A 10,802-nucleotide genomic window follows, 5' to 3' on the forward strand; every position below is an offset into this window, starting at 1 on the left:
GGTTTGCTCTGCCCGGCATCTATTTCCAGGCCCCATAAATCATATCCCATTGTTCCAGGCCATCTGAACTCATGCTTAATAAACCATCCACCTCACCCTTCCGCCACCACCCCGAATTTCCCACAGGGAAAGACTGTTTCAAGAAGAAAAGGAAATTCTTCATTAGGGCTGGATTTTAAAAGCAAGCTTCCACAAAAAACCAGAAAACAAAATTGGGTATAAATACCATCCAATAACCACTAAATGTCTTTGGTTAAAGCACCTGCCTGCCTGTGATTCTCAGGTCCAGATGTGAGCTCAGTGCACATCCAAAGGAAGCAGAATTTGAACCTGATGCTAAATGACAAATGATCCTGAACTTCATGATCATTTAAGTGCCACAGTGGCTAGACTAAATTGCTCTGATGCAGAATTTCTCGCAAGTATAGGTTACTGAGAAACATAATATTGCTTGAAAATGTATTTAGGTGCGCTCATCCTTCTCAGACCAACACTCATGGGCTCTTAGTCATAACCAGGCTTAAGCTAACATGATTCCCCTATTTTCCCCAGAGAGGGAGGGAAACAAGAGGACATGTCTCTCATGTTCCAAGATCAAAAACTGGATCACAGCACTCACAGCATCAAGTCTGCCAAACCAGAGCTCTGGGTACGTACAATTCTTAAAGAGCTAATTGAATGGAAAACAGCCATCTGGGGCTGGAAACCCTTATGACATTCTGGGAAATGTATGGGCTTTAAAAGGATTATGCAGGGTGATGTGACTTTCAAAATTCCCAAACTCTGAACTGAAGCCTAAATGAGAATATGTTAAATTCACCCATTCCAAAACACAGCACAGTTGACTCGGACCCTAGAGCCCAGCTGTAGCTCAGGGTGTCCACACTGCAGCCTGTCTGTGGGAGGTCTGCAGACCACTCCCTGCTGAGAGAGTCCAGCCAACCCAATCAGCCTACCAGCAGGCTGTGGCACAAGGTCCAGATCCTAGCCCAGGCACCAGCCAGGGTTCCCTTTGGCCTGCCCTCTTATGGTTGAACAACAATCATGGAGAGCCACAGGGAGAGCGGCATTGGGTCCAGTATGGCCACTCCCTGGTCCTCCACAACACTGGTTGCACACTCTTCAACACAAGAAAATGGTGTGCAGAAACAAGGGCCTGCCACAGTAGGCTGTCGAGCAAGGAACAGAAAGCATCAGGGGACAGGTGGGACTGCTGGCTGGTCTCCACCTCTCCCAGAGGGCAGAGGCCGCAGAGCTTCTGCAGGCTAAGCAGAGACGTGTCAGAATTACCTTCCCAAAAAGTAGGCAGTAAAGGAGGATTTCAAGCAGCCACAACCACCAGCAGGCCTGCGACCTCCAGATATCAGGGGCTTGACCATGACCGTGTCGGTAAGCAGAACACACAAGTGCCTTCTGGAGCGAGAGAAGACAGCTTAACGCTGATAACTGGTCCTCTCACTCTTCTCTGCTCTCAGCAAGTGATCCTGAAAGGGATGGACAAAGTTGGTCAGATTCACTGGAGAAAACACGAGCCAGTGAAGACGTCCCGGCTCGCACTAGGCCTCCCTCCAAAGGCTGGCTGCCCCACCCCTGGCACCTGGGTAACGCTGCTCTGGGGCCATCCACACAAAACGATTTACGTACCCCCCACCCGCAACAAACACACACAGACACAGACACACACACACACACACACACACACACACACACAAGCTGCATCGGGCTTTAGGAACCTAACTCAAACGCACCCCTAACAACAACCCCACAGGTGTGACTGGGTTGGACACTCCCAGCAAGGGAGGGAAGGCCCTCCCCTTGGGTCCTTGCCAGCGGCAGGGTGCCACCTGGGCCTCCGCCTCATCCTCTCCATCCGCGAAGAAGTCGGAGCGGCCCCCACCAACCACCACCACGCAACCAGATTCTGGCACTTCAAATCCCCGCTGCCAGGGCCCCATCTGTGTGCTGACCGAAAAGCCGCCCTCAAGCAGCCGGCCCGCGGGGCATCTGGAGTTCTCCCAGCCCCGCGCTCACGCCTCCCCAGGCAGCCCCCGCACCCGCGGGCCGCGCCTTACCGCCAGTGTCCACGAAGCGCGGGGGCGGGCGGTCCCGCAGCGTGGCACTCCAACCCGCGCTGGCCTCGTCCTCGTCGGACTCCTGCCCTTCGGGGCGTCGGGAGGCAGCAGGGGGCCGGGGCCCTTGTGTTTGGCGTCCGAGGAGGCGGCGGAGGAGGAGCGCGAGGCGGCGGACGTGGAGCGCGAGGCGGCGGACGTGCTGTAGAAGGCATTCCCGCCACTGTCCGGGCCGGACTCGCCGAACACTTCGTCCCAGATGTGCAGGCTCTCGTGGCGCGCGAGGGCCGCCTCGAGCAGCGCCGGCGCCCTCCTCCGCGCGCTCCCGCCGACCTGGGCCCTGGCCCCGGCCGCCGCCCGCGCGCCCGCCCCCCAGAGCGCCTCCCAGCCGCACGCGCCGGGCACCGGGCCCGCGCCGCGGCCCGCCGCCCCCCACCAGCGCAGCCCGCAGCACAGCGCCTGCCGCCCCACGCCCGGCCGGCCCGCCATCTTGGCCGCCTCGGGCCCAGCGCCCTCGGAAGCGACCTCGGAGCTCGGGCGCCGCAGGCTGCAGGCCGCGGAGGGACGCAGAACGCGAGGGCGGGAGGCAGGGGCTGCGGCCGGGCCCAGGTGCCGCCGCTACCGCCACCGCTGCGTCCCCTCCCCGCCCGCTGCGTCCCCGCGCGCCCTCCCGCCGCACCCCGCGCTCCCTGGCCGACCTTCCCCGGCACGAGCCGCCAGAGACGGCCCCGCCTCCTCGCACATCCGGCCCCACACCCCTCGGCCGAGCGCGGCAAGGAGAGCAGCTGCGGCGGCGGTGGCGGCAGGGGGTAGGGCGGCGTGGCTTCCTCGCCTGCGGGACGTGTGGCCCGGGACGGCCACCCGCAGGCCCCGCGCGGCCCCGCAGGGGGAAGGGAGGAACTGAGTGGGTGTCGGGGGTTGGGGGGGACGCAGCCGGTCTTCCCGCCGCCCCAGCCGGCTCACGGAGCGTGAAGCCCGCGCTCTCGGTCCCCTTCTGCAGTTGGCACCGGCGGCGGCGGGGAGCTGTCCGCCCCGGTGGTTCTGAACCAGGCGCTGCGGAAATTCCAGGTAGGCGCCGGGCCTGAGGGTCACGATTCCCGTGGCTGCTGTGGCTGCTGCTGCTTCGGTGCTCCACAGCCGGCTGTACCTTGAGCTCTTGCAAGCACAAGGGCTATCTGGCTTCCGGGAGCCTTGCTCTAATAAGGAGCCCTCCTCGCTGGTTCATTCCTGGGGTCAGGTGGTGACTCAGTCTCGCTTCAATACCCCTGTAATTTGAGGGGGTCAACATCCGATCTTAGTCATTCCTTCCGTCTTTGACCTTTGACATCTTTAAAATCAAAATATTCATTACCTTCCAAATATTAATTACTCTAACACCACCACTGCAACATCTTCACCCATACATTTGACACACTTGTCTGTTAAAGTACGGCACAATCACCCAGGCTTCAGTGTTCTGATAAACAATAGATCAGAAAGGTTTCATCCTCTGCCTTGGCCAGGAGTGAGTGGCACTCATTCCATTGATGACGATACACGTGATCAGGCGTTTCTTGCTCCTCTCTCCCTCCCACAATAATGCAATAAGTCACAATGATGGTAATTGGGCCATAAAGTCACTTGCACTCTGAAATAAAATAAATCCACAGAGATGTGAAGGGCTTGCAAATCCTACTGGGTATTAACTAAATAAGGATTACACGACAGGGAAAGGCATATTGCTATTTCATGCATAAAGGATGCAGATGCATAAAGGGTGAAGATGTTGGTACCACCAGCTAAAGTCGTTCTAACAGCAGGTGAGCAGCTTCTGCTCTCGGCCTCCCCTCGCAAGCCCCTGTTTCCTCCTCCCAAACCAGAGTCTCTGTACCAGCATGAATTCCTGATCATCACTGAAAGATGATATATAAAAAGGAAAGGATTCACATGACATTGCTTTGTATATGAATTGGCTGATATACGTGAAATTGTTTGCAAAGCATTTCAACTCCGTTGGAAGAATTGTGTCACAGAAAAGAACTGGTTTCCAGCACTTCTCTATACTGTGTTAACCAGGGAAAGATTCTGAAGAGAGTTCATACAGGTAATCAGACTTAAAAAGGTCATTGACACATAGATTAAAGACGAAAAGTAAGATTGCATAGCTCAAGTTCAAATTCTGAAATTAGGAATTCTGTAATACTCCTGTAAAATTTAATGACATATATTTTAAAAAATAATTGAAAGGGATCAAAACACTGAAATACATAGGCAAGAACTCCTTCTCTTCTCCAGGCAGCCAATGAAAAAGTCAGCAGCTAAAGTAAGTATTTTAAAAACAGTGGCTAGCTTTGCTACCCAGAGGAAGCAGGAAGTAGAGCAGTAACAGTTACAAGGATGGAATCAGTCTTCCATTGTGCCAAATCTGCATTTGTATGGTGCTAATCCCAAAGAAACCTTAGAGTCTTTGTGCTTCTGAGCTCTCAAGTGCTTGTAGCTCACAGAGCATGCAACACTGGGAGAGGATTATATGGTCACAAAAGAAACAGACTGGGAAATCAAATTGTTATCCAAACCCTGGCCCAACAAAAATGAGATGGCTATGTCCATTTAGAATCAAGGGTTTAGCAACCAAGTGCTACTTTGTTTAAACAAATGTTTCCGACCAAGAACAGTAAAAATACTTCAGCCTTTAAAAACAGGTGGCTGATTCTCCTTGTGAAAGGAGGGGAGGAAAGGGAAGAAAACAACTGGAAAACAAAAACCAAAAGACTTTCCCATCTGCTTGGCAACCTCCTACTCGATGCTATGATTATGGTTCTACATCATTAAGTTTTACAAGTAATGTTTTCTGACAGGATAATTATAGAACCAGCATTATACTGAGATCTTTTAACTTTGAGTCATTTAAACACATCTTCCAAATAATACAACTTTGTAATATAATTAATTTTAAGATTAATTATAATTAATATTGAGCTTTTGGTTCATAGTCTGCACAAAAGTCTCCAGGGTAGTAAGAACAACCCATTTCTGTAGTAGATTCCTTAGGCTTTGTTAAGCCAGAGAGGTTCATGCTCTTGTGAAACTGGGGATAATAGCCATATTTCATTGAGTCTTGGCCTCCTTTCCTGGTATAGTTTAATAAGAAACAAAAAATGCTACCATTCAAACTATGATACAATGTTTTCTTTTCATTAATATTTTAATTTAAATGTATTCAAAAAGCTCTTTGGTAAGTATTTAGACAGATTTTTATTACATATGGCCTTAATGCATACATAAAATAAAAGTTAAAATTTTGGGTTAACGTTTTTCCAAACCTCACATTAAGAATCTCACTACTTTTATTTACTTTCTAACTGAGAGATTTCAGTGCCCAGATTTTTCTCACAATATGTTCCTCTGAGCCACCCAGAGCTTTTGTCATGCTGCACTTAAAAAATTATTATTAGACATATACCTGACATTCAATGTTAAATTAGTTTCAGGTGTACAACATAGTAATTTGACAATTCTATACATTACTCAGTGATCACCACAGTAAGTATATCATCACGTCACCATATAAACTTATTATAATATCATTGGCTGTATTCCCAATGCTGTACTTTTCATCTCCAGATGAGAACAGGAAATTATTTTATTTATTTTATAACAGGAAATTTGTACCTCTTAATCCCCTTCACCTATTTCACTCATCCCCCATCCACCTTCCCTCCCATAACCACCAGTTTGTTCTTTGTATTTAAGAGTCTATTTTTGTTTTGTTTTTTTTTTTTGTCTGTTCACTTGTTTCTTTTTTTATATTCCATATAGACGTGAAATTACAGGGGCCCCTGGGTGGCTTAGTGGGTTAAAGCCTCTGCCTTTGGCTCAGGTCATGATACCATGTTCCTGGAATCGAGCCCCGAGTCGGGCTCTCTGCTCGGTGGGGACCCTGCTTCACCTGCCTCTCTGCCTGTCTCTCTGCCTACTTGTGATCTCTCTCTCTTTCAAATAAATAAATAAAATCTTAAAAAGAAAAAAAAAAGGAAGTGAAATCATATGGTATTTGCCTTTCTCGGTCTGACTTATTTCTCTTAACCTAATACCTTCTAGATCCAGCCATATTGTCACAAATAGCAAGATCTCATTCTTTTTTATAGCTGGATAATATTCCATTATATATCTATATACACCATATCTTTACCCATTCATCTACTGATAAACACCTGAACTGCTTCCATATACTGGCTATTATAAATAGTGCTGCAGAAAACCTAGGAGGGCATATATCTTTTTGAATCAAGTGTTTTTATTTCCTTTGGGTAAATATCAAGTACTAGAATTACTAAAGCATATGGTAAATCTATTTTTAATTTTTTGAGGAACCTCCATACTGTTTTCCACAGTTGTTGCACCAATTTACATTCCCACTAAAAATGTACAGAGGTTCCTTTTTCTCCACATCCTGGCCAACACTTGTTCTTTCTTGTCTTTTTAATACTAGCCATTCTGACAAGTATAAGGTGATAGATCTCCCTGTGGTTTTGATTTTATTTTCCTGATGATGAGTGATATTGAGCATCTTTTCACATGTCTATTGGGTGTCTGTATGTATTTTTTGGAAAAATGTCTATTAAGTCCTCTGCCCATTTTTCAATTGGATTATATGTTGGGGTTTGGGTTTTTTGGGGGTTTGGTGTGTGTGTGTGTGTGTGTGTGTGTGTGTGTGTTCTTTACATATTTTGGTTATTAATTATTTATTTTATTTATCATTCACCACTGTCTTCTCCCATTCTGTAGGTTCCCTTTTGGTTTTGTTGCAGGTTTCCCTTACTGTGCAAAAGCTTTTTATTTTGTTGTAGTCTTAATAATTTATTTTTGTTCTTGTTTCCCTTGCCTAAGCAGACATACCCACAAATAATGTTGCTAAAACCAATCTCCAAGTGATTACTGCTTATTGTCTTTTAGGAGTTTTATGGTTTCAGGGCTCTCATTTATTCATTTAATTTTTTTTTTAAGTAAGCTTTACACTGAATGTGGGACCTAAACTCACAGCCTCAAGAATAAGAGTCACATGCTGTAAAGGCTGAGCAAGACAGGCACACCTCACACTTCACATTTAGATCTTTGATCCATTTTGAGTTTCTTTACGTGTATGGTAAAAGAATGTGGTCTAGTTTCATTCTTTTGCAAATGGCTCTCCAGTTTTCCCAACACTGTTTTTGAGGAGACTTTCTTCTGTTACATATACTTGCCTCTTTTGTCAAAGATTAATTGACCATATAATTGTGGATTTATTTCTGGGCTCTCTATCCTGTTTCCGTTTATTTATGCGTATATTTTCTCCCAGTACCCTACTGTTTTGATTACTATAACGTTGTAGTATATCTTGAAATCCAAGAAACTGATACCTCCAGCTTTGTTCTCCTTTCTCAAGATTGTTTTGCATGCTACACTTCTTATAAAAGTATTCTGAGGTCATCCATTCTGCTTGGTTTGATGCTGGTAGGGTTTCTCTTTTTCTTTTTTCTTTTTTTTTTTTTTTTTCCTTATCTGAGATTTTCATATAATAACCAGTTTATTTTCTTTCTTTAAATGGTCCTCAAAAGGCCTGTGGCTTGGCATGCCAAGGGATGTAGATGATCAGTTGTGCCCTAGGAGCAGTAACCACATGGCACAGGGTCAAGCTGTGGTAACTTTATAGGGACTTCCACCTGCTCAGCCCCAACTATAAGACAATTCCTGACATTGGAAATGTGAAAGAAAATGGGAGGGGAGGAGCATCTTAAAATCCATAAAATATGGCATATTGTCTCCTGTTTGTACTTTTACAATTTCTGATTTTGCAAATGGCCAAGCTGCCGCAGGGAACAAAAATGAGGTCCTAAGGTGGCAGAGACTGACCTGGCCAGCCCTGTACTGCACAGGCTATGCGTTACTGGATCAGTATGAATGGAGAAAGCAGGGGTGAGTCAGGGAAGCTGCTGCTTCTCCCTACATTGCCTTCATCACCCACAGGAAGGGGGCCCGAAGCCAAGGAGGACCTCCTGGAACTGAGACAGGGGAGGGGAAAAGAAAGCTGAACGATGCCACAGCTGCTGAACCATGACCAAAATATGGGGGAGAAGGCTGGAGGCAAATGTGCATGGTACACCGTGACATTTGGAGTCCTAGGTGACATAGAAGCTTAAGGATCCAACCTTGCTCAAACTGATTTTACATGATGATTTTATCTACTAATCAACCCAGAGATGCAGAGAATGAAATAGGGCAATACTATAGAAAATGCTTGAGAGAAATCTCTCTTATGATTGAGATAACCTGATATTTCCATTGATTCATTCATTCATTCATTCATTCATTCGTTCAACAATTATGTACTGAGTATTATGTATCAAATCCTCTTCTGAACACAGAATAAATAAGGAAAAAAACCCACAAATACCATTTTTATAGCACATGCATTCAAATAGAAGAGAGAGAACAGACAGTAAATAAATAAATATATAATATGTCAGCTGTTGATAAGAAGTCAAAAGTAGAGAGGGACAGAAACTATGTTGATTGTGATGGTGCTGGTGCTGGCTGTGTGTGCAGTTAGGGGAGATTACTCTGATAAGAAGACATTGGCAGATCCTTGAGTGGATTCAGAGAACAAGACGGGTACATTTAAGAAGAGGAAACAAGTGCAACGCCCCAAGAAAGGCACGCACTTGCTGTACTCTGTTAAACACTAAGGAGGCTGGTGAGCGGAGGCAGAGACAGCTGAGTGAAGAGGTAGGAGATGAATTGAGAAGGAAGTTGAGTGTTAAATTTTGTAAGACTGAATTTTGTATTGAGTGAATTGGGGAGCCATTGGAGATCTTAGAGCAGAGAAATAACAAGGTCTGACTTTTGTCTTAAACGGATTGCTTTAACTGCTGAGTGGAAAATAAACTAGAACAGAGCAAAGATGGAATCCAGAAGACCAGATAGGAGACTATTACAATAACTCATAGAAGACGGTGTTTTGGACCACAGTGGGAGTAACTGAAATGTGGAGAACTGGTCAGATTTAGAATATATTTTGAAGATAGAATCCACAGCTTCTACCAAAGAATTAAACATGGGCAGTGAAAGAAAGAGATGAATCAAGAATGACTCTACAGTTTCCTGTTTGAGCTATTGCAAGACCAGCAGAGCTCGAGAAGAATAAGAGCTTGGTTTTGAACATGTTGGGTTTAACTCATCTAGGTAGATCTGGAAAGCAGGCAGTGGAAGAAAGCTCAAAATCCAGGTCTGGACTGGAGGTGGAGATGTGGAGTCATCAGGAGATAGATGGTAGAAGAGGGACAGTCACCAAGGACTCAGTGTAGACAGAGGAGAAGTCTGAGGTTGGGTCCTGGAGCACATTCATACTCAGAGATCAGGGAAATGAGAAGAAAACCCAAGTGGAGGGGCTTGTCCTCACTCAGAAGGGATTGGAGTAAGGGTTCCACCCAGGTAAACTTAGTGGGATTCTGTGGGTCTTCTTTCCTTACCGATTTTTCTTTTCAAGATTTATTTGAGAGAGAGAGAGAGAGAGAGCAGGAGCACACACATGCAGGGGGAAGAGACAGAAGGAGAGGGAGAGAATCTCAATCAGATTCCCCGCTGAGCATGGAGCCTGACGTGGGGCTTGACTCCATAACCCTGAGCTCATGACCTGAGCCAAGATTCACACGCTTAACCACTTAGCCACCTAGACACCCACCCAGTTTGTTTTTCATTCTTTTTTTAAAATAATTTATTCATTTATTTATTTGACACAGAGAGAAAGAGAGGGAGAGAGAGATCACAAGTAGGCAGAGAGGCAGGCAGAGGGAGAGGGAGAAGCAGGTTTCCTGCTGAGCAGAGAGCCTGATGCGAGAGCCCGAGACCCTGAGACCAGGATCTGAGCTGAAGCCACCCAGGTGCCCTCAATTTACTTTTCTCAGTGAAGTCATCAGAATGGTCGGTCATCAGCTGTATCTGATGGAAGGTGTTCAATTCTCACTCTGAACAAAATGGCTGTACATTAGAATCACTGGGAGAATTTTAAAAGCACACTTATATCCAGACCCTAATTGGATATTAATCTAATTGGTTCTACACCAATTAGATCAGGTCCTTTGGAGGTGGGCACTCCTGTGTTTTAAAGTCTTCCAGGTGATTCAAAAGTGTGGCCAGTGTTGAGAAGCCCTGGCTTAAGGTTGGAGGAAAGAAGATGTGAAATAGTCAAAATATTTCACGAGAAGAATGGAGATTCTGTCGGTCAGAGAAACATACTTGGATTTGTGGCTGAGAATTTAATGTGAAAGGGGCGCCTGGTAGGCTCAGTGGGTTAAGCCGCTGCCTTCCGCTCAGGTCATGATCTCAGGGTCCTGGGATCGAGTCCCACATTGGGCTCTCTGCTCAGCAGGGGGCCTGCTTCCCTTCCTCTTTTTGTGATCTCTTCCCTTCCTCTCTCCTACTGTGATCTCTCTCTGTCAAATAAATAAATAAAATTTAAAAAAAAAATTTAATGTGAAAGCTTCCAGCATTGTTGCTTTTCTCACCAACCACCTTCAGCTGCCAGGGGCAGACATAGGGTGGACAGAAGTTTGGGTTTTTACAGGGTGGGGTTTTATCAGGTATGTATGATGTATGATGGAGGTGAGAGTATGGGACAGGGATTATAGTTATGGGAGTGGACTCTGTGCCAGCTGCGGAGGCCTGTGAGAATTTGGGGTAAGGATCAAGAACCACAGAAAATGAAATAGGGGGACG

Source organism: Mustela nivalis (genome assembly GCF_964662115.1).
Source record: "Mustela nivalis genome assembly, contig: HAP1_SCAFFOLD_235, whole genome shotgun sequence".
Lineage (NCBI taxonomy): Eukaryota > Metazoa > Chordata > Mammalia > Carnivora > Mustelidae > Mustela > Mustela nivalis.